Raw genomic sequence first — 21,928 nt, forward strand, 5'->3', positions numbered from 1 at the left:
TGCTGTTGAATATTCTCAGAAAAGTTTATAACTATACACAATCAGAGACACAGTTCTGACTATAGAAGACCCTGGTCTGAGCTGTAAAGGTAGAGGAACAAGACCACATACACTTACAGAGATGGTAATATTGGTCACATATGGTCCAACATGGCCAGAAGGTGATCATTATTTTTAGTCTATAATATCTGACTCCCAAGCTTGAATTATTTGCCCATTAATTTTACATTAAGATAATACATCTTTTTAAACTGAAAGTCATTGCTTATTCTGAAAAGAACAAAATCCAGCAGCACAAAGGCCATGTCACATGGCAACTGGAAGCGGAGCATAGCTGCCCTTTAGTGGGTACAGCCTTCACTTACTTTACCTGAAGAAGCATTTGTGTCATTTTGTGAAACCTGAAAAGCACTTTGGTTTGAGACTTATGACCAAACTGAAAGTGTGAAAATATGACTCTGTCAATACTCTATTCAGGAAAGGTTACAGTGGAAGAACTCTGCAAAATCGGGGGCATGTCCTGTAGTAGTTGTAAACTTGGTCAAGCATACATCCAACACCTGCCATGTCATCTTGTCCTTTGGTATCTGTCATATCATATTGACAATCTGTAGATTCACTCACTGTCTACCAGATACCCTTTGCAGTGTCTTCTCATTTACACCAAGGCAGATCGGGTTATCTCAGAGAATGGCATGATTGTCAATTGCCTCTTTGCATAAATGTCTACCTAGGTTTGGCATACATGGCCTTTCTCAGTCAGTATTGCTCTCTAAATGCCAGTGAAATGTTAACTGTATTTACTACCCTAAATGTCAACAAAGTTTTAAGAAGAACTATTTAAGTCTAAAATACTACCAGTTAAATAAAAGAGCCCTACGGGATTCCTTTGCTCCCGCAAGTTCACACTAAAAAGCATACTCTCCCAGTTGTGTCACATAGACCTGGGCAGTTATCTCACTTCCAGGTGAGGCTTGACTTACAGTTTGAAAAGTGAAATAGATAACTCAAAGAGAGAAGAAGAAAAAGCATAGAATCACCAGGGACTGCACAGAGTTCTTGGATGCTATCGGCCACCCTACAATGGAGGAAGCGTATGGTTACTAGGAGAGGAACACCTGGGAAGATAGGAAAACAGCTTGCCTTGCCCATCATCTAGACCTGTCCTTGAACAGTCTTATTTGCATTTAACTAAATTGTTTACTTCTTCACACTAAAGATATAGTGGTCAACAGTACAAGCTCCACATTTTTTTGTATTTTTATAAAACCCAAGTAGTTCTCAAGGAGATTTAGAAGCATTATTTATATGATGCAGTTGTCATAACTATGGAACATGATATTGGTATTCTACGTGAAATATATAAGGCCCAAGGAAAATAACAGCCAAATATTTTTTTGTTTTGCTTTGATGATAACTAGCTTAGTATAAGAAAATTAAAATGAGAATTTTAGATAGTTGATTATATTGTTTAAATTTATTTCTATTAAAAATAAATGCATTGCCATGAAGCCCAGTTGTTTAAATTGATAGCTCATACCTGTGAAAATCATGTTATTGTACCTCGATTCTCAGTTTTGCTGTGCCTCACTGAAAAGCACAGAAAGGACAGTCACAAATTGCCACAAATGCAATGCTGTTTCCATTTTATTTGTGATTTCTTTTTTTCTTTTTTTTTTGCAATTAGTTTATTTATACCATCATTAAAAAATAGTCAAAGAAAAAGCAATATTCAATTTCCCGTGTAGGCAGGTGGTGTGAAATGCCAAAAATAAATGATCTGTGGGAATCAGCTTCAGATTTGAACTTGGCATCCCTACTGATTTATTAGTGACTTTGAAAAAAATAGTATCAAGCCTGCTAATTTCAATGTGAAGAATACTTGGCAAAGAGCAGCTGAAATGCAAAGCTGTTAAGGATTACTAGGAATATTTAAGAAAAGAGGGAAAATTAAGAAGAGAAAGAGTGAAAGAATAATATAAACTTAAATCCTCATTGGTCATAATGTTCCCAAATAATATTTAAAAATATAAAATTCTTCAGTAAGATGGGGAAAGTTGCATTCTTTCTTTTCCAGAGCTGAGGACCGAACCCAGTGCCTTGTGCTTGCTAGGCAAGCACTCTACCACTGAGCTAAATCCCCAACACTGAAAATTGCATTCTCTAGACAATAAAACTTAAGATCCTTTAGTCTGGAACTGAATAACATCTTCAAAAGTAATGGTCCTCTTTCCAGTTATGATGATGCCATGCTACATATGCCATAGTGAAAATCTTAGGGCACTATTGCTAAATGTGAGTGGACACTGAATTCTTATTTTTTGCTGTTTGTTTTTGTCTTCTCTCTCTCTCTCTCTCTCTCTCTCTCTCTCTCTCTCTCTCTCTCTCTTCTCTTCTCTCTCTCTCTCTCTTTCTCTTTCTGGACAAAGTTTCTCTGTGTAACCTTGGCTGTCCTGGAATTCATTCTGTAGACCAGACTGGCTTGGAACTTAGAAATCTGCCTGCCTCTGCCTCTTGAGTGCTGGGATTAAAGGTGTCACCACCACTGCCCAGCTGAAATTGGATTCTTTGAGGGGTGGGGCAACTGGCATGCATTTCCACCCCTCTCCCCTGAAAACAAAACCAAGACAGGCTAAGGCAAGTATTTATGTCTAGGATGATTTCAAACAAGTACTGAGATATGTTAAGAGGGTTTGTTAGTGAGTTCTTGGTATTAACACAGATTAAGTAGTGGCAAAAATGCACTTAGGCAAATAGAGACTTGGAGCTGTGTTACTGTTTCCATGGAAGCATCCAAGGATCACTGTGAGCTCTAAATTAGAGAAGGCTTTAGAGAATTGTTCAAAATGGAGCCTAGGGGGCAAAATTGTTGACCTCTAATATTGACCAGTTATGGGATCATATTTAGATCCAGATAAGCAGGGTAATTATGAGGAATGAAGTTTCATGTACAAGCAGTTCTCAGAGAGGTACCAATATGCAGTTTCTCTAGCAGTTGGGAGTGAATTCCTTCTCCAAGGAAGGCAGCAGAAACCATCATCTTTCATGACAACTGAAACCAAGTGACCACAGAGAAAAAGATGAGTGAAGGGATCAGGAGAAATGAAATGGAGAGAGGAAAAAGTGGGCCTGAGGAGGCACTGGTTCTTAACTGAGATAGATGGCCACTCTTTAGACAATGGCACTGCTGCCCAGCATCCTGAACACTACTGAATGCTTAGACATTTGCATGTGAGACTAAAGAGTGCAGTTGCCACAGACTAGCTTTGCTACTCAGTGAACAAGGACTGCTTAGAGAATTTCATTCTTCATGCTTCTGGATATGAGCTTGTACCAAGGCAAATGAGCAGTCTACTGAAGGACTCTCATGTGATGGCAGCTGAATGATCACAATGTAATTAGTGACTGATGCTATGGGGGTTGCTGCCCCTCAGTCAGTGGTCCTGGGGTGTATATGAAAGCAGGCTGAGCAAGCTGTGAGAGCAAGCCAGTAAGCTGTATTCTTCTATATCCTCTGCTCCAGTTATTGCCTCCAGTTTCCTCCTGCTTGAGTTTCTTCTTTGATTTATCTCAGCCATGGTCTATGAGCTGAGAGACATAAATTCAAATAAACTATTTCCTCCACAGATTTCTTTTTGTCATTATATTTATCACAGCAATATAAAACAAACTAGAATATCTTTGCTCTGGCCTTCATAATAATGAGTGGAAATATGTTCTCCTTATATTTTTTCAGGGAAGCTTGTAGCGCAAATATGTACAATTTTCAAGTATCAAGATGCATAGACTTTCAGAAAAAGACAGCACATTACATAACATCTACTAAGATTCATCTTATTTTTTTTTTTTTTTTTTTTTTTGGTTTTTTCGAGACAGGGTTTCTCTGTGTAGCTTTGCGCCTTTTTCCTGGAGCTCACTTGGTAGCCCAGGCTGGCCTCGAACTCACAAAGATCCGCCTGCCTCTGCCTCCCAAGTGCTGGGATTAAAGGCGTGCGCCACCACGCCCGGCTCTAAGATTCATCTTATTAAGAGCAGAAAGAAGTGATGCTGAGGAGAACTCCACATAGTGTGTCTCTATTTCTTTTAGTTCATGTGCTCAAATCTATGTAAAAACTCCACTTTTTATAAACTCTAACACTGATTCTAAAATTCTTTTCTACAATGAAGTAAAAAAAAAATCTGATGTTACTCTAGTGGGGGCCCCTAAAAGCCACAGAAATTCCTCAGGCTGCTGGAGACAGTTCTGGGATGTGTCTTTTGCTGCAGCAGTCACCACTGCTGACAATCAGTATGAAAAAGCTCAAGATGAATAGACTTAAATAAATGTTTCAGCAAAGAATAAGAATTTATAAAATACATGTACAATAGTTGGGAACCCTTGGAGATCATGTCCTATAGATGATGGTAAATAGAGTCAAGAAGTTCAACAAGAATGTTTATTAGAAAAAAAGTTTCAGAGAAACTCCAGAAGCAAGAGGTTCCAAGAGAGGATACTGCACAAGCAGCAGAACTTTGTGCTTTTAAGTGGTTCCAGAGAAAAGAGAATAATAGTGGCTTAGGGCCAAGGGTGACTTGTCTTCTCCTTCTGCATGGATGAGTGATATCTTCCCAGCGCTGGGGCCTCATCATGAACTAATATAATCATCTAAAGGTCACCAAGCAGATTCATGGGGCATCTACAACTGACATCCTCAGACTATTTTTTTATAGATGGCCAATTTAACTGGGTCTTGCACTTAAGTGCCTCCATTTTTTCTCTCATGCACTGATGCTCCTCAGAGAAGGTGACTGCTGTTAGGGAAATAGGACCAAGACCCTTTTAGCTACTATGGCTAAAGAGGAATGTTAAATATTGATGGTAGTCAGAGTCACTGATCAGAAGTCTATCTAATGGCCCATGGTAGAAGTTAGCTGGAAGAGCCATCTTAAGCTGCATGAGCATCTGGAATCTGAAGGATTCCAAACAGGAAAAAACAAAGCAAACTGGAATATTAAATGAATAAGGACCAAAGTTGCAAATTAAAATGAACTATATTAAGAAAATTGCAATACGTGATAGAAAGGACCACTGACCCAGTCATGAGATTTTATCCCTATAGTTTAACATTTTTATGTTACCTTTAATTTTTAGGTTTTTTTTTATACCAAATTCACATTGTTTACCCAGAAATAACTAGTCTCATTACTAAAAGCATGTGTAATACCTACCTTGGTGATAAGAAAGTCTAGTACTTTCCAGGTTTGAAGGACCATGTTGACAAATAAGTCCACGCTGATGTTGAGCTTTAATGGCCTGGATTTTGGAGGCTCAAGAAGACTGTAGGACTGTGGGAAGTTTTAATATTTAATTGGAGTTCAAATATAGTATAGCTAGTAAGCATGAATGTTTAAAGATGGAAGAAGCCATTGCAGATGACTCTAAAGAATGACTTGGGGAAATGGAGGGTTAGCCACATTTAAAGTACCATTTTATGAGGCAGTATTTTAAACAGGAACCTAACTTAGAAAATGCTTCTCACTCATTTAGAAGCTGATCTGGCCTATGGCAAGACAGGTTATAGCCAGGTGAGAAATCAAAGAAAGACAGAGGGAGAAGAAGGGTATAGTTGGGACAGACACCATTCAGCTGCCCAAGGAGCAAAATGTCACCATGGACATGTGGCAATATATAGATTAATAGAAATGAGTTAATTTAAGATGTAATAGTGAGCTAGCAATAAGCCTGAGCCATAGACCAAACAGTTTGTAATTGGTGTAAGCCTCTCTGTGCTTATTTGGGACCCAGTGGCTTCAGGACACAGGACAACTTCTGGCTACATTTGGTGTCCATTGTTGGGCATTGATCCACATAGACCTGAAAAAGCTTTAAAAAGATTCTAAACTTAGACTTTTCAGGACAGTGAGACACATCTGCTCCTGGCAGCACTAATTACTTCAAAGAGAATGATGGGTATGAAAGAAACTCATTATGGAGTTTTCTTACAATATAAAAAAAAAGCCAACCATTTGGGAAAGAAACTGTTCTTGCCTGGACTGCTTGACAGTATGTTGTATAAACTGAACATGCAGGACCCCTTAAGAAGGTGACCACTGAACTTTGCTAAAACAAGGTGAGATGGTCCTTCATGTTCCTGCTTCACAGAAAAGAGTTCCAGACATTCTGCAAGACACAGAGAAAAGCAACCGATGAACTTTACCAATAGGTGAAATAGTCCTTCAACTTTCCTGCTTCACTGAAAAGTATGTCAGAGACTCTGGGCCTACAGGCTGAAGATAGATGCCTCAATGTTACAGAGGAACTTTGGGTGACTGTCCAGGCAGCCAGATGTCGCTGTCATTTCTAGAATTTTGGAAGTTGCTTGCAATGCACTTTCTGTTTACTCATAATATTGTATCCTTCTGGGGTCTTTGATAGAGTTGAAGACTAGATAGTTATGATTATAGTTTTCCTTGGTTATTATAAAAGGTAAATTACATATGAAACTTTAGACTCACAAAAGTAGGATAGATGATAAAATATTTTCTTTAATTTTGCCAAATACAAATAGACTAGATATTGTAACTGTAATTCTTACTTGATAACTGTTTTGTAATACATAATTTTACTTTCTTTTTTGATTAGACAGAAAAGGGGAAGTGCTGTGGGATGTCATTCTGTATGCTGTGAATATGTATTACTCCCATTGGGTGATAAAGCTGTTTGGCCAATGATGAGTCAGAATAAAGTTAAGGTGGTCCATTCAAACTGAAGATGGAGATGAAGAAGGGTGGAGTCAGAGAAGACACCAGCTTGCTACCCAAGGAACAACGTGTCAGCAGACCTGTAATGGCATGGCACGTGGCAATACATCAATTAATAGAAATGGGTTAATTTAAGATGAAAGAGCTAGCTAGCAAGAAGCCTGAGCCATAAACCAATTTGTAATTAATATTAAGCCTCTGATCATCTGGGTACCAGCGGGCAGGAAAGACTTATCTGGATACACAGCTTCATGACTCAGAAGTGATCCCTGAGACAGCAGCTCCACATTTTCTCCATGCACTGACTGGGTTGCTGCAGTTGCCAAGATGGCCTACAAATAAAGGCTGTTCCCAAGGTGTCTAAGGGACAGGAGAAGGTCTGCAGTGAGGAGTGAATGTGCCAAGAGCTGCTGGTCAGCCTGAACCTCATTACACAGCTTCTGGCTCCCTGCCACCAGACGTGCAAGCTCTACAAGTGCACAAAGAAGGTAGTAAAGCAGAAGAAAATTTAGCATGGGGTGAAAGAGATTCAAAAATTTGTCAACAAGGGTGATAAGGAGATCATGGTTTTGGCAAGAGACACATTGTCGATTGAGGTATACTGTCACCTTCCAGTTATGTGGGAGAACAAGAACTTGTCCTATGTTTGTATTTCCTCTAAGGTGAACTGGGGTGGAACTGCAGGCTTCAGGTGTCCCACCTGCATGATCATGATGAAGCTCCATGGAGAACATCAGAAGGCCTATGACAAGTGTCTGGAGGAGGGGCAGACCCTGCCAACACTTATGTGAGAGAATTGGTCTGCAGCACAGCACCTCGGAGCTAGCTGCAGGTAGCTGCCCACCCTAACAGCATCTCCTCAGTTTCCTGACATGAATTTCTCCCCAGGCAGCTCTAACAGCTGTTCTTGTAGGTAGAGCCAGCATCTTTTCCATCAGTGTCATCTCCTGTTCAGATTAGATGAAGACAGTCCCAAGAATGTGGGGTGGAAGTAAATGCTAAGGCAGAAAAAAACAACAAAAAAGAAAAAGTTAGAAAGAAATAAATGAAAAAGAAAATGATATCTCACAAGGCAAAGTTCAAAGTTTGAAGAACACATGCATCAAGGAAGGTATTTACTGCAGTATATTGGCCCCACCAGTGAGTAGGCAGCAATAGGTATACATTGGATCTTTGGATCTACACAAGAAAAATTTAAAAAGCCTGTTGCCTTTAGGCCAATACCATTGATAGGCCTCAAATCCAAATGAAGATTTTAGTAGAGGCCATTTCTGTCTGATTAGTTCAGATGGAGGGGTTCCTAGCTGGCTAGTTTTAAATGTCAACACACCTCATCCTAGAATCATCTGGGAAGAGAGTTTTAATGAATCATCTAGATCAGGTTGGCCTGTTGACACTCGTGGAGGGGAGTATCCTGATTGTTAATTGAGTTGGGAAGATTCACCTTGAATTTGTAGAGCACCATTTCATGGCTGGTGGACTAAACTGTATGAGAATATTAATAAAGCTATGAGCAAACAATCAAATAGGCAGCACGGGTATGGAAATTTCTCTGTGCTCTTGAGTGTGGATGTGATATGACTAGCTACTTAAGTTGCAGTCTTGACTTCAATGAAATGATGGACTGAAACCTGGAACTGTGAGCTAAGGAAACCCTTTCTTCCTCTATTGGTTTCTGTCACGCTGTTTTCATAGCAACATAAATGAAACTAGTCCAGGAGCCTAGGGACCCCATGAGCTGAGATCTGAAGCTCTGAAATCTGGGAAATAATCACTCACATGGAGTTGATCTAAGGTCAAATGGCTATGAGACATTTGTCAAAAGAGGTACTTAGAGCACAATGTGAGGAACAAAAAGGGGGAGGGCTGCAAGGGTTGGAAGGTAACAATGTTTATAAAAATACCAGTGTGTATTTTTCCCAGATTTTCATGTAACTATAAGATTGATTTGGGCCCACTGATTTATTTAGTTCTAAAGGAAGCTATGGAAATACCACATGAAATTATTTTGATTATTTCCCCATCATGTGAAGATGGTATGATTTTCAACCTCTACCCTCCCATGAGTCTAAGTCATCCATAGGCTGATAATGGGAATCTAGTGCATTGAATACTCATGGATTGTGTTCCACAGGAATACCAGCATCTGCGTATCATAGAGGGAAGCATCATGAGTTCCCATCCAAGATCCCTTTCTGTGTTAAAAGCAAATGACACCTTCTCAAGCATACCCATCCTAACTCATTCAGAGGGTTCTATTTGTTGCTACCATTAGACTGAATTTGGTCATCTTCCCACTCTACTATTACAGTTTTAGAATAAAGAGTATATTAGAAGCTAAAATATTGAGATTGACTCAATCTTCAATGGTCAGCATTTAAAATTGCACAGATATCAATGTCCCTCCAAGTTCAGATGAGTCCCATTGTAAACAGATCTGGCAGCAGATAGTTTATTTAAGCTGGTTAATAAGTAGAATAGGAAGGTGAGTAGTAGTCATTATGAATAAAAGCTGATAGCTCCAGGGAAGGTAAAAGAGACTTTTTTCCTTTATAGTTAGAGAATTAAAAAGCTAAATAAACCGTAAATTTGTATGCCTAGGAAAAGGAAGCCTGTGATATAGCCAGCCTTTGTAGACAAAGAGTGGTTATTGAAGGAAGATATGCCCTGAGAATGAAGCAGATAAGTCTACTTAAAAAACAGGTGATGAGAGTTTGAGCAATAAATATTAACCCTGCATAGTCAGACCTTCTGGTGGTGTTCATGTAGCATCTTTATATTTGCATGTTATCCTAAAGAGAGACTTTAGATATTCTGTGGTTCACAGGTATAATTCTCTTCTGGAATTAGGGCATTCTGGGAGAAGAGAAGATTTGATATCCAAAATCTGAGGTGGGTGTGATGAACCCAGAAGTCAATTCCAGAGACTTTTACTGCAGAAGGGATAGAAAAAAAAAAAAAAAAAAAAAAAAAAAAAAAAAAAAAAAAACCAACTCTACAGAGGCCTATAGTGAGAAATCCACAGAGTCTGTTTAAAGGGCAAAAAATTTATTAAAGGAAAAAACTTACTGTACAGAACAGAATTGACACAGGTTCTGGAATGCTGTTCTGGCCACCTGGATCAATGCCACATCAAGTCCCATGAGGGAGGTAAGAGAGAGTGATGCCTATGTGAATCTCAAGTCTTAAGGGTCACTGAGAAGTCACGCCCCAGGGGCATGTGCTTCAAGGTCAAAGGCAGGTGGGCAGTTACCTGCTGCCTCTCTAGGGGTGATGCTTCAAGTCATAGACAGAACAGCTACCCAATACAGGGTGCTCCCATACTGAGCTAAAGAATTAAATTTACCTGGTCTTTTAATTTTTTCCTTTTTTGAGAATTTAATACATGTGTACAATAAAATATGATCATATCTGCACTCCAGTTTCTCACTTTAGTTTCCCTGTGTTCTCTCAACATGCTTCTATACATTTCATGTCTTTTTATTGATTTATTTTTCAATATTCCACAAAGACTAGTTAGTACTGCCCATATATACATACATGTAGGCCTATCCACTGGAACATGGGAAACTTGCCAGTGACCACATCATTAAAAAATAATGATTCTCTCTTCCCTAGCAAAACAATATACTGACAATAGCTCCTCAGTAAAGAATGGAGTCAAGAGATGGTTTATCCCACTTACGTTGGACTTTTATCTATTAAGAAGTCTTTAGTGAGCTGGAGAGAGGCTGAGAGATTAAAAGCATATATTTATGGATGATGGATTCACAACACGCACCCATGGTTGGGCATGTTTGCACATGCCTGGCAGACCTGGACACTTCTGCCTAGCCAGTTCCAGGTCAAAATAGCCATTTCCAGGTCAAGGTGTCTTGCGTGACCAGGATCCGTGACTTTGCATGGTTGTGTAAGAGCGTGCAATGCAACCATGTGATCTACGCACATATGTGAAGTTACATCGACCTGTGCATACCCAGCCTTTTGGTGCCATATTCCCAGCTGCTCTCTTCTTCTCTACACACGTGTCTTTCCCACAGGCCTGGGCACTCATCTGTCATTTTCATCTTAATAAAACTCTTGTTAGCGGATTCTGTCATGTTTTGTGACATTTCCTTGCAGCGTAAGAGCGCCGCCGCCACAAAATAACTAACAATGGATTACTCAGGATCCAGGTCAGACACTATGACTGGCATGGGAGATCTGAGGGAAAAAAAATTACGTACACCATGCTCTTATGTCTGTTAACTTTATTCTGCTAAGATGAAATTCTATATAGCTACAGCATTCAGGGCAGGAATAAATCTAGATACACCAAGGTCTTTGTCTGTCTACTTTATTTCTCTGGGATGAAATCCTGTCTACATAGCTTCAGTCTGTCCTGACACTCAGTTCCTCTTTGTCCTCTCTTAAACTGTCCTCCCAAAGTCCTGCTACCAACTAAGCTGTTATGCTTCCTACCTAGTCTTCATCCTCTGTTTCTTCTCCCTCCATCTCTATTTGCTCTCTACTCCTGGCTCTGATGAACTCTACAAGAGTTCTGCCTTACCATTTACAAAAACCTCTGTGTTCTTCCCTTCTCCCTGGTCATGACATTCTGTATCCTCTACAGAAAAATACATGTTCCTTCTTCCCCTGGCCACATGGGAATGTTGCTCTACTCTACTTTCTACCTTGATATGTAAAAACCTCTTTTGTTCTCAGCCAATGGCTCTGGAGAGCCATTAGGACACAAGGCAAGGGGATGGTCTGAGCTTCATTAGCACAAGAAACAAAGCTATGTGTCTCCAGCCAGTTTGTCTCCTAGGCTCAGTGGGGAAGTTAGTTACCTAGAAGTTCAGCAGGTCTGAGGAGCTGGACTGCCAAATGATCTGGGAATATTAGGGAACACAAGAATTTCATAGCAGAAGACAGCTGAAATATTAAAAGGTGGATAACATCAAATATTCATAATAAATTGCTTACCTTTTGACAGACCCTTGGCTGGTGAAAGTACAACTTCAATACACAGCTGAATCTCTGTAATATATTCTTGTGGCTTGCCACATTTATTGCCCTTCAGAGGACCCAAGTTGGCTTCCAGCACCTGGAATGGGCAGATCACAATTTCCTATAATCCAGTTCCATGAGGATCCAAGGTCTTTGGCCTCTCTGGGTACCTATATTCACACACACACACACACACACACACACACACACACACACACACACAGAGAGAGAGAGAGAGAGAGAGAGAGAGAGAGAGAGAGAGAGAGACTCATATATGTTTTAATGAATCTTTTTTAAAAATATAAAAGAAGTAATTGATGAGAAGGGACCTTCTGTGTAGCAAGCATTTCATGGGTCTGATATGAACCAAGGCCAAAGGGAAGAAAAAAGTTCATGGGAGGTTAACTTCTTGAATCAGTTTCATCAGGTGCCTCTTTTTTTTTTTTTCAAAAATTTATCATTTATTTTTAGTTAAAATGTTTCAAAATACTGTTCTTTTAGCTTTCTGAAGTATGAAGTACATAGTTCTTATATAGAGCCACAACACTGCAGTAGCACAGTGGCATTTCTTGCTCCAATTTTATTGCAGCTTAGATCAATTCAATATTTCCATCTCTCTCTCTCTCTCTCTCTCTCTCTCTCTCTCTCTCACCCTCTATCTGGTAACCACTATTTTATTCACAATTTCTTTTTTTAATTTTTTTTTTATTTATTTTACATAACAACCACAGTTTCTCCTTCTTTCTTTCATCCCGTTCCCTCCCCACCACACCTCATTTCCACCCCCATCCCCATCCACTCCTCAAAAGGGGTAAGGCCTCCCATAGTCAACAAAGCATGACATACATACCAAGTTGAGGCAGGACCGAGTTCCTCTCCTCTGCATCAAGACTCAGCAAGGTATCCCATCATAGAAAATAGGTTCCAAAAAGCCAGCTCATGTGCCAGGGACAAATCTTGGTCCCACTGCCAGGGCTGCACAAACAGACCAAGCCACACAACTCTCACCCACATGCAGAGGGCCTAGGTTAGTACCATGCGACTCCCTAGCTGTCAGTCTAGAGTTCATGAGCTCCCACTGATATGGATTCACAACACCACCCAAGGTTGGGCATGGTCACGAATGCCTGGCAGGACCTAGTCACTTCTGCCTAGTCATTTTCAGGTCAAAACACGTGACCAGGACCCCCTGGCTTTGCATGGTTGCATAAGGCATGCAGCACAACCATAAGATCTATGCGCATGTGTGGAATAGCCACATGGGCCTGTGTGCGCAGGCGCTGCCCAGCCTTAATAAGCCAGTGCCGTGATTCCCAGTCCCCCTTCACTCATGTGTCTTTCCACAGGCCTGTGCACATCTGTCTCTCTCCCTTATCTTAATAAAACTCTTGTTAATGGATTCTGTCTTGTTTTCATGACTTTTCCTCTCGGGGTAAGAGCCGCAAAAAACCAACACCCACAACCCAGGTCAGCTGTCTCTGTGGGTTTGCCCATCATGATGTTGACTCCCCTTGCTCATATAATCCCTACTCCCTCTCTTCAACTGGACTTCTGGAGCTTGGCTCACTGCTTGGCTGTGGATCTCTGCATCTGCTTCAATCAGTTACTGTATGAAGGCTCTCTGGTGACAATTAGAGTATTCATCAATCTGATTATAGAAGGCGAGTTCAGGCACCCTCTCCACTATTGCTAGGAGTCTTAGCTGGGGTCATCCTTGTGGGTTCCTGGGAATTTCCCTGGCACCAGGTCTCTCCCTAATCCCAAAATGGCCACCTCTATGCAGATATTTCTTTCATTGCTGTCTCTCTCCATCCCTCCTCCAACTCGGCCATCCTGATCCCTCATGTTCCCCTCCCCTCTCCTGAAACCCTTTCCTGGCCCCAAGTTTACCTAGAAGCTCTCATCTATTTCCCTTACAAGGGAGATCCATGCATCCCTCACAGGGTCCTCCTTGTTATGTAGCTTTCCTCAGATGTCTCTACAACAGGTCATTACTTTCTCTGAGGACTGAGGTCACCAGGTACAAAGGACATTAAATTACATTCCCCTTATGTCATTGAGGTCTTGAAACCTGGTTCATCATCATTTTGAATAATCTTTGGCAGTTCAGCTCTGGAGATGACTTACTGCAATAAGGCCCACCTCACCTCAGAGACCTCTGTACTACAGGAGGATGCCTTAACCCATCTGGTAAAGGTGGCCAACTAAACTAAGCAGAATTAGATTCCCCAGTTTTTGAGTATATGGGTCAAATCTATTTGCCAGTGTTTTCTGGCATAAGATCCTATCTTTTGCACCCCTCAGGGAGTGAGCCAGTCGGTCTAAAGATCATTCTTCTGGCATAGCTCTCAAGCATTTACTATCTAGTTGGTGGCTTTAGTTCCTATAAACAGTCTTTTCTCCAGCTGTAGATTCTATCCCTGCACAAATGAAAGGCCTGATGGAGGGTCTTTAAATTTCCCATCTATCAGGCAGGAGCAATCTCCCAGAATCATCCCTATGTAATCTCAATGGCTGGATAATGAGGTTTTACTTTCATATGTTCACTGGTTCTTCAGGAGTATACTGGAGTCTTACCCAAGAAGGGTGTTCTGACAATAAAGAAGCCAGGGGTTACAGGACACAATCAAAGCTCTGTTTGCTGGGTTATTATTATTTTAGAGGCATTGTCAGCCCATCTGTATTCTTTTGAAGTCCCTTTACAACAGATAGCTGTTACTTGTAACAGGCTTCCTTCTGGGCCGCTAATTAGCTCCCAAATCAAGACATGGAGAATTGTTATTAATTATTAATGGTTGGCCTTATCTTATGCTTGTTCCACTAGTTCTTATAATGCATTTTAACCTATTTCTCTTTGTTTAAATTTTCCTTTGGGGCTTTTTACCTTTCTTTCCTTCTGTATGTCGTACTCCATGCCTGGCTGGCTGGTGGCCGCCTGGCTGCCTGCCCCAGGTATCTTCTTTTCTTTCTCCCTCTTCTCTTTCCTCATTCTCTCTCATATGGATTCCTTCTCCTACTTATTCTCTATGCCCAGCAGGCCTGCTTATCCCTCTACTGACTAGCAACTGGCCATTCAGCTTCTTATTAGACAAATCAGGTGCCTTAAGCAGGCAAAGCAATACATCTTTACATGGTTAAACAAATTCATCATAAACATACCATAACATAGTTAAAGTAATATTCTGCAACATAAACAAATGCAAAACATTTTTGCCTAGCTAAACAAATCTTCCACAACAGTTACTCCCTTGAGTTGAAATACAGTCTATCTCATTCTTGTTGGTGTTTAACAGGGAATCCTGTAGCTCTAAGAAAGCTTCTTTTTCTTTCCTTCTCATTGGGTAGGCATGTAGGACTGAAAAAAGGCATTGAATAAGTGTTTCAGATGACCACTGTTCTTTTTTTTTTTTTTTTTTTTTTTTTTTTTTTTTTAAGCACTAAGGCTCTAGTTAGGGCTATTAGTTCAGCCAACTAAGTGTTGGTCCCTGGAGGGAAGGCTTTATGTATGAAGGCATCAGTAAGGGTTACTATAGCACATCCGGCTAAGGAGATCCCATGTTTCATGAAGAAGTGCATGTCTGTAAAGAAGACAAGCAGTATTTGTCAGGACAGTTGTTTTAAGTCTTTCCTAGTGACATAAGCTTGTAAACTATTTGTTCGCTCTCATGTTTAGGCCTTTTGTCATCTTAGTCTTCCTCTGCAAGGACAGTGTCATGGTTTACAGTGAGACAGAATTTTATTTGAATAGATGGGCTCTCTAGGAGTAGAGCTAGATACTTTAAGATCCTATTACTAGTTAACCATTGGTTTTCTTTGATTCTAATAGCCTTGTCCTATTGTGTGGGGATAGTACAGTCAATAATTTTCCAAGGTCAACTTAGTTGTCTCTGCAATCCACAAAGTACCTATAGCTATAGATCTGAGGCATACCAGCCAGTCCTTTGCAAAGAGGCCCAGTTATTGGCTAAGAAAGCCTATAGGATGTTGAATATTGCAGACTGAGTAAATACTGACAAAGTCAAATTTTAGTTAGACAGAAATTGAAATCATTGCCAGTTGGGAAGCCCAAAGCTGTGGCTCAAAGAGGTGCCTACTTAAGATCTTGGAACGTCTTAGTTTTTTTTTTTCCCCAAATCAAGGTTTGTGTCTTTCTTACCTATGCATTTTCTATTAGCTGACACAGAGACCAGGCAATTTTCTCACATCCTGGGAAACAGATCCTGTAGATGACCCCTAAGTCCCAGAGTTCTTCCAAGTTGTCCAAATGCTTTTGGTAGAGGGAGGGAAGAGATAGGTGGTACCTGGCCCTTACTATTTTTTTTTAGATTATCACAAAACTTTAGTTATTGACTGATGATACAATTGAGCCTTATTCTTGGATATCTTATAGCCCTTACAAGCCAAAATATTAATGTAGTCCTTGGTTCCTTCTTAGGAGTCTTTTTCCATGGAGGCATAAAGGAGGAAGTCATCCATTATATTGCAAAGCTTAACCTTGAGGGTTCAAAAAGTCAAGAAAATTCCCAGTGAAAGCCTGGCCAAGAAGTGGGAACAGTTTCTGAATCCCTGGGGGCAGGGCTGTCCAGGTGAGCTAGATAACATGAGAGGTTTGGAACTCAGAGAACATAGAAACAGGCATCCTTGAAGGCTAGGACAGTAAACCTTTTGGAGACATCTGGGATCTTGGGCAGGTGAGTATATGGGTTAGAAACCATTGGTGAAGTAGAATTTTAGCTATTTAATAAGTCTGGGATCTTGAACTACTCTCTATTTAGGATTTGTGATCCGAGAATAGGGGTGTTACAAGGGCTAATAAAGGGAACCAATCAACCCTGTTTTTTTAAGTTAGCTGTGATGATTTATAAACCGCATCATGTTTCAAGCTTTAAAGGATACTGTTGGTGGTGGGAAAGAAGAGTGTTTTGGATGGCTATGAATAAGGGAACTTATAGCAGAGTGCTCTTCTAATCTGTTTTTAGATGGCCCATACTATTGGATCAACTTTAGTCTCTATTAAAGGGAGAATATGTTCTCCTTTCAAGGTTATGAGGATAGTGATCCCCAGGTAGGGAATGAGGTCTTATCCCAGAAGGAAAGCAAGGTTCTTTGACATTATCTGAAAGGCATGTGAAAAAAAGGAGATCTTCCACAGCTGCATCTGTCCTTAGTTGTAATCCCAGAGTCATGGTTTCCCAGAGTCATTTTGAGGTCTCTATGGGCTACACCTTCATCAGTGGGGACTCTGATCCTGCCACATGGTGCCAAACATCAACCTTTCTCCAATAACCATTCAATGCCAGTGTTTCTACTATAATGGAGGCTTCACCTTCAATGGTAGCCCCCTTGGCTTTAACAGTGCCAAGGCTCATCTCCTGCCCATGGCCCTTTAAAATCCTGAAGCTCTCATGCCAGCAACATCAGTAACACATGGGAGATTCTATCACATTACCAAGTTCAACTGCCATTATGAAATGCAGCCTCGTGTAGTTGGAAGTTATTCTGTGTCCTGCCAGGTCCTGCAGCTGCTCAGATCCAAGCAAACACACAGAGGCTTATATTAATTAAGAACTGGAAGGCCTATGGCTAAAGCTTCTTGCTCGCTAACTCTTGTATTTTAAATTAACCCATTTCTATTAATTTCTGGTTTTCCACATGTTCTGTGGCTTTAACAGTCTCCTGGCATGTTGTTCCTTGGGCAGCAGTCTAGCATCTCTCTGATTCTGCCTTTCTTCCTCCTCTATATCTCTTGGATTTCCTGCCTAGCTATAACTTGACTTGCGATAGGCCAGAGCAGCTTCTTTATTAACCAATCATTGCAACACATATTCAAAGCATACAGAAAGATATCCCACAGCATTTCCCCTTTTCTATCTACTCAAAAAGGAAGATTTTAACTTTAACATAGTAAAATTATGTATAATAGAACAGTTATCAAGCAAGAATTACAGTTATAATATCTAGTCTATTTGTATTTGACAAAATTTATCTATCTTATATTTGTGAGTCTAAAGTTTTATATCTAATATATCTTTTATCACAACCAAGGGAAATTATAACTATCTAGTCTTCAACTATATCAAAGACCCCAGAAGGATATACTATTACCCAAGTAAACAGGAAGTGCATTGTAAGCAACTTCCAAAAATCTAGAATGACAGAGATAGCTGCCTGCCTAGACAGTTATCCAAAGTTTCTCTGCAATGTTGAGGAATCCATCTTCAGTCTATAGGTTTAGAGTTTCTCAGTTGCTTCTCCTTATGTCCTTCAGAATGTCTGGCAGTCTCCTCTGTGAAGCAGGAAACTGAATAACAATCTCACCTTGTTTGGGCAAAATTTAGTGGTCATTTTTCCATGAGTCCTGACCTCCAGTCAATACAAAATTTTGTCAAGCAGTCAAGGCAAGAACAGTTTCTTGCCCACATGGCTAACTTTTGCCATAAGGAAAGCAAACTCCATATGGAGTTTGTTTGATGCCCATCATCTTCTTTTATGTAAATCAGTGCTGCCTGGAGCAGATATGTCTTTTGTCCAGAAATGTCTAAGTTCTTAAAACATTTTAAATGCCATATTCTGTAGGTCTTTCAAATGTTTGACGATTACCTACCTAATTGAAATATATCTATGTATACTAAAATTAACATGACTAGAAAACTAAATTAACATGAGTATAACTTTGATTATCATGAATGACTAATTATTAATCTGTATTTCTTAATTATGCATTATAATTTTAAATGAGTTGCACAAATATAATACCTTAAATACGAGTAGAAATACACATATAGTATAACAAAATTAACTTTAAATTTTTAATAAACTAAAATCTATAGCAACGTAAAACATTTTAAACAAGTTGTTGCCTTTTAAAAGTAGATTCAATAATCTATCCTTTTATCCTACCATATCTATACTATCCCATTTTCTCTTTTAGAAAGAAATTGTATTTATAATCAGCCTCCTTTCAATAAAAATAAACACTTATAAACAATGTTTTGGGAATTTAGGTGTAGCTTTTCATACTACTTCTTGCTGGTTGGGGGTGTTGTCAATCTTATGGGGATCCTGAGAAAATTAAGAATTATAGTTAAATCTTTGCTGTAGTCTGTGAGGATAGATCATCTCAGCCAGTTGCTTTGAAGCTGATTTTGGATGTTGGATCATCTGGACCATGCTGTCATGGGAGACCTTTCAGGGGGTCTTGGCTGATGAAACTAAACTAGCCGGGAAGCAATCCATAGGTTTTCATCTTCTGTGGAAACAAAAGCAGAATCTCTTTTCCAAGGCAATGCATCCTTAGATACAAATTTTGAAGGCAAGATATGTTTAATATATATATTGATTTAACTCAGCAGTTTTTACAATCAAATGTCTTTCTGTAGTTAAAAATCCAAAAGACAATATAAACCAGATTCTCTGTGTGATTTCCATCTTTACATGGCTTATTTTTTTTTTACAGTACTTTTACTATCTCTTTAAGGACTTTATTTTTTAAAACTCTTTCTTTCTTTCTTTCTTTCTTTCTTTCTTTCTTTCTTTCTTTCTTTCTTTCTTTTCTTTTCTTTCTTTTTTTTTGTTGTTGTTGTTTTTGTTTGAGACAGAGTTTCTCTGTGTAGTTTTGGTGCCTGTCCTGGATCTCTCTCTGTAGACCAGGCTGGCCTCAAACTCACAGAGATCCGCCTGGCTCTGCCTCCCGAGTGCTGGGATTAAAGGCATGTGCCACCACTGCCTGGCTATCTATTTCTTTATAGAACTACATAATTTCTTTTTCTCTCTCTTCTAAGCCTATGTACATTTTTTACACACACTGTAAACAGCTTAGAGTTTTATTCCAGCTGAATCTATCTTATTGTGAATCTATGATCCTTTTTTGATCATTGCAAACTGCAGTGTTGCTAAGGTTATAGCAGCAGCCCTGGCTGCTGACTCCATCCACTTCAGCTTCCCGATATGGTGGAGGTAGTCAGGAGAGTACTCAGGAGGTACTCTTATCCCACCAACTCTAGGGTCCATGCTGCCATCAGCTGGCCCATAAACTCTTTTTGTCTGTATGAGTAAAAGCTAAATCTGCATTGAAGCATGCTACACAGCTTGGTGACAGCTCTGTGTACCAATGCAGGAATCCACTGTGCTGCACACAAGCCTGAATGCTGTGGCATCTTGTGGCCCACATGAGGCATAAAACAGGAACCTGTTTATGGCTCAATTTTAGAATCTCTTACTAAGTTCTCTCAGGTTTCAGGTGGAAATTCAAGCTCCATGTTGGGCATCAAATGTAGCTGGAAGTTTCCTGTGTCCTGCCCAGTCTTGCAGCCATTCAGGCCCAAGTAAACACACAGAGGCTTATATTAATTAAGAACTGGATGGCCTATGGCTCAAGCTTCTTTCTAGCTAGCTCTTGTATCTTAAATTAACCCATTTCTATTAATCTGTTTTGCCACATATTCTGTGGCTTTACTGGTCTGCTGACATGTTGTTCCTTGGATGGCAGGCTTGTGTCTCTCTACCTCTGCCTTTCTTTTTCCTCTATCTTTCTTTGATTTCCTGCCTATCTATAACCTGTCTTGCCATAGGCCAGAGAAGCTTCTTTATTAACCAATCACTGCAACAAATATTCAAAGCATACAGAAAGATACCCCAGAGCAGCTTCAGGCCTCTTTGGAACACAGATTCTGTGTGCTGACCTCTAGGAAATGCTCCCAGAAGATTTCACCTTAATGATACTGGTCTCTTCTTAATCATTGCTAATTTATCATGACCAGCTAACCAGCATCAATCATCCCTGTAAAGCAAAGTTTTAGTGCTGGTGTCTGTAGTCACAGCTGATTCTTCAGTTCTAGCTTCCTAGATACCACAGATTCTTTTTTCCCCATTTTTTGTTATTAAGAAATTTTCTACTCACTCCACATACCACCCACTGATCCCCCATCCTCCCTCCTCCCACCCCCATCCCTCTCCCCCAAGCTACCCCACATCCCCAAAATCAAGGTCTCCCATGGGGAGTCAGCAGAGCCCAGCACACTGAGCCTAGGCAGGTCCAAGCTCCTTCCCACTGCACCAAGGCTGTGCAAGGTATCACACTACAGGCACCAAATTCCAGAAGGCTGCCCATAGACCAGGGACAGTTCCCGATCTCCCTGCCTGGGTGCCACCCAAACAATTTGAGCCAAAAACTGTCTTTTGCATTCAGAGGGCCTAGTCCAGTACCATGGGGGCTCCACAGACACCAGTCCACAGTTCATGGGTTTCCACTAGTGTGGTCAGTCATCTTTACACATCCTCCCATCATGATCTTGACATCCCTCACCTGTGGAATTCTTCCTCTCTCTCATCAATTGGATTCCCAGAGCTCAGCCTGGTGCTTGGCCATGGATCTCTGTATCTGTCTCCATTAGTCACTGGACAAAGGCTCTATGATAACAGCTAGGTTATTTGCTAGGCTGGTCACTAGAGTAGACCAGTCCAGGCACCTTCTGGACCACTGCCAGCAGACCAAGATGAGGTCATCCTTGTGGATTCCTGAGAGCCTCCCCAGCACCTTGCCTCTTCCTATTCCCATGATGTCCTCATCTATCATGGTATCTCCCTCCATGCCCTCCCACTCTGTCCCTGTTCCAGCCTATCCCTCCCATTTCCCTATGTTCTCACCCCCCACTCCTTGCCCTCTGCCACTGCCCCCAACCCCACCCAGTCCACTCATGTAGATCTCATCCACTTCTCCTTTGCAGGGTCATCTATGTGTCCCCCCTAGGGTCTTTTCCTGTTAGCTAGCCTCTGTGGCGCTGGATACCACAGATTTCTAATTCAAATATATCACACTAATGCCCCTGATAGAACTGTTAGGGGACTCTCAGAATTTCTTCTAAAACTTCACAAACCAGACCTCCATTGTTTGACTGATCTCAACTTTATCTTACAAGTTCCCACCACATCTCATTAAGTTCTGAACACTCAATGGCTTTTCCAGCCCAAAGTTCCAAATTGCTTCCACAGTCCTTCCAACAAACAAACAAGCAAGTAAACAAGCAAACAAGAAAACAAACAAACCATGATCAATCAGGTCTGTCACAGCAATATCCCACAAACCAATTTTTGTTGTAGTTTCTTTGTATTGATGTGATAAAGACTGGAACCAAAGGCAACTTTGGAAGGAAAGGATTTATTTCCACTTGGAGTTTATAGTCCATCCTTAAGGGAAGTC

General features: G+C 40.5%; 1 pseudogene; it reads left to right on the plus strand.

Moving 5' to 3' along the window:
• The first annotated feature begins 5,251 nt into the window (after nt 1-5,251).
• On the plus strand, nt 5,252-7,532 carry LOC114686447 (annotated as a pseudogene).
• Nucleotides 7,533-21,928: the final 14,396 nt, after the last annotated feature.

This window comes from Peromyscus leucopus, chromosome 2 (genome assembly GCF_004664715.2).
Source record: "Peromyscus leucopus breed LL Stock chromosome 2, UCI_PerLeu_2.1, whole genome shotgun sequence".
In the NCBI taxonomy this organism is placed as follows: Eukaryota; Metazoa; Chordata; class Mammalia; order Rodentia; family Cricetidae; genus Peromyscus; species Peromyscus leucopus.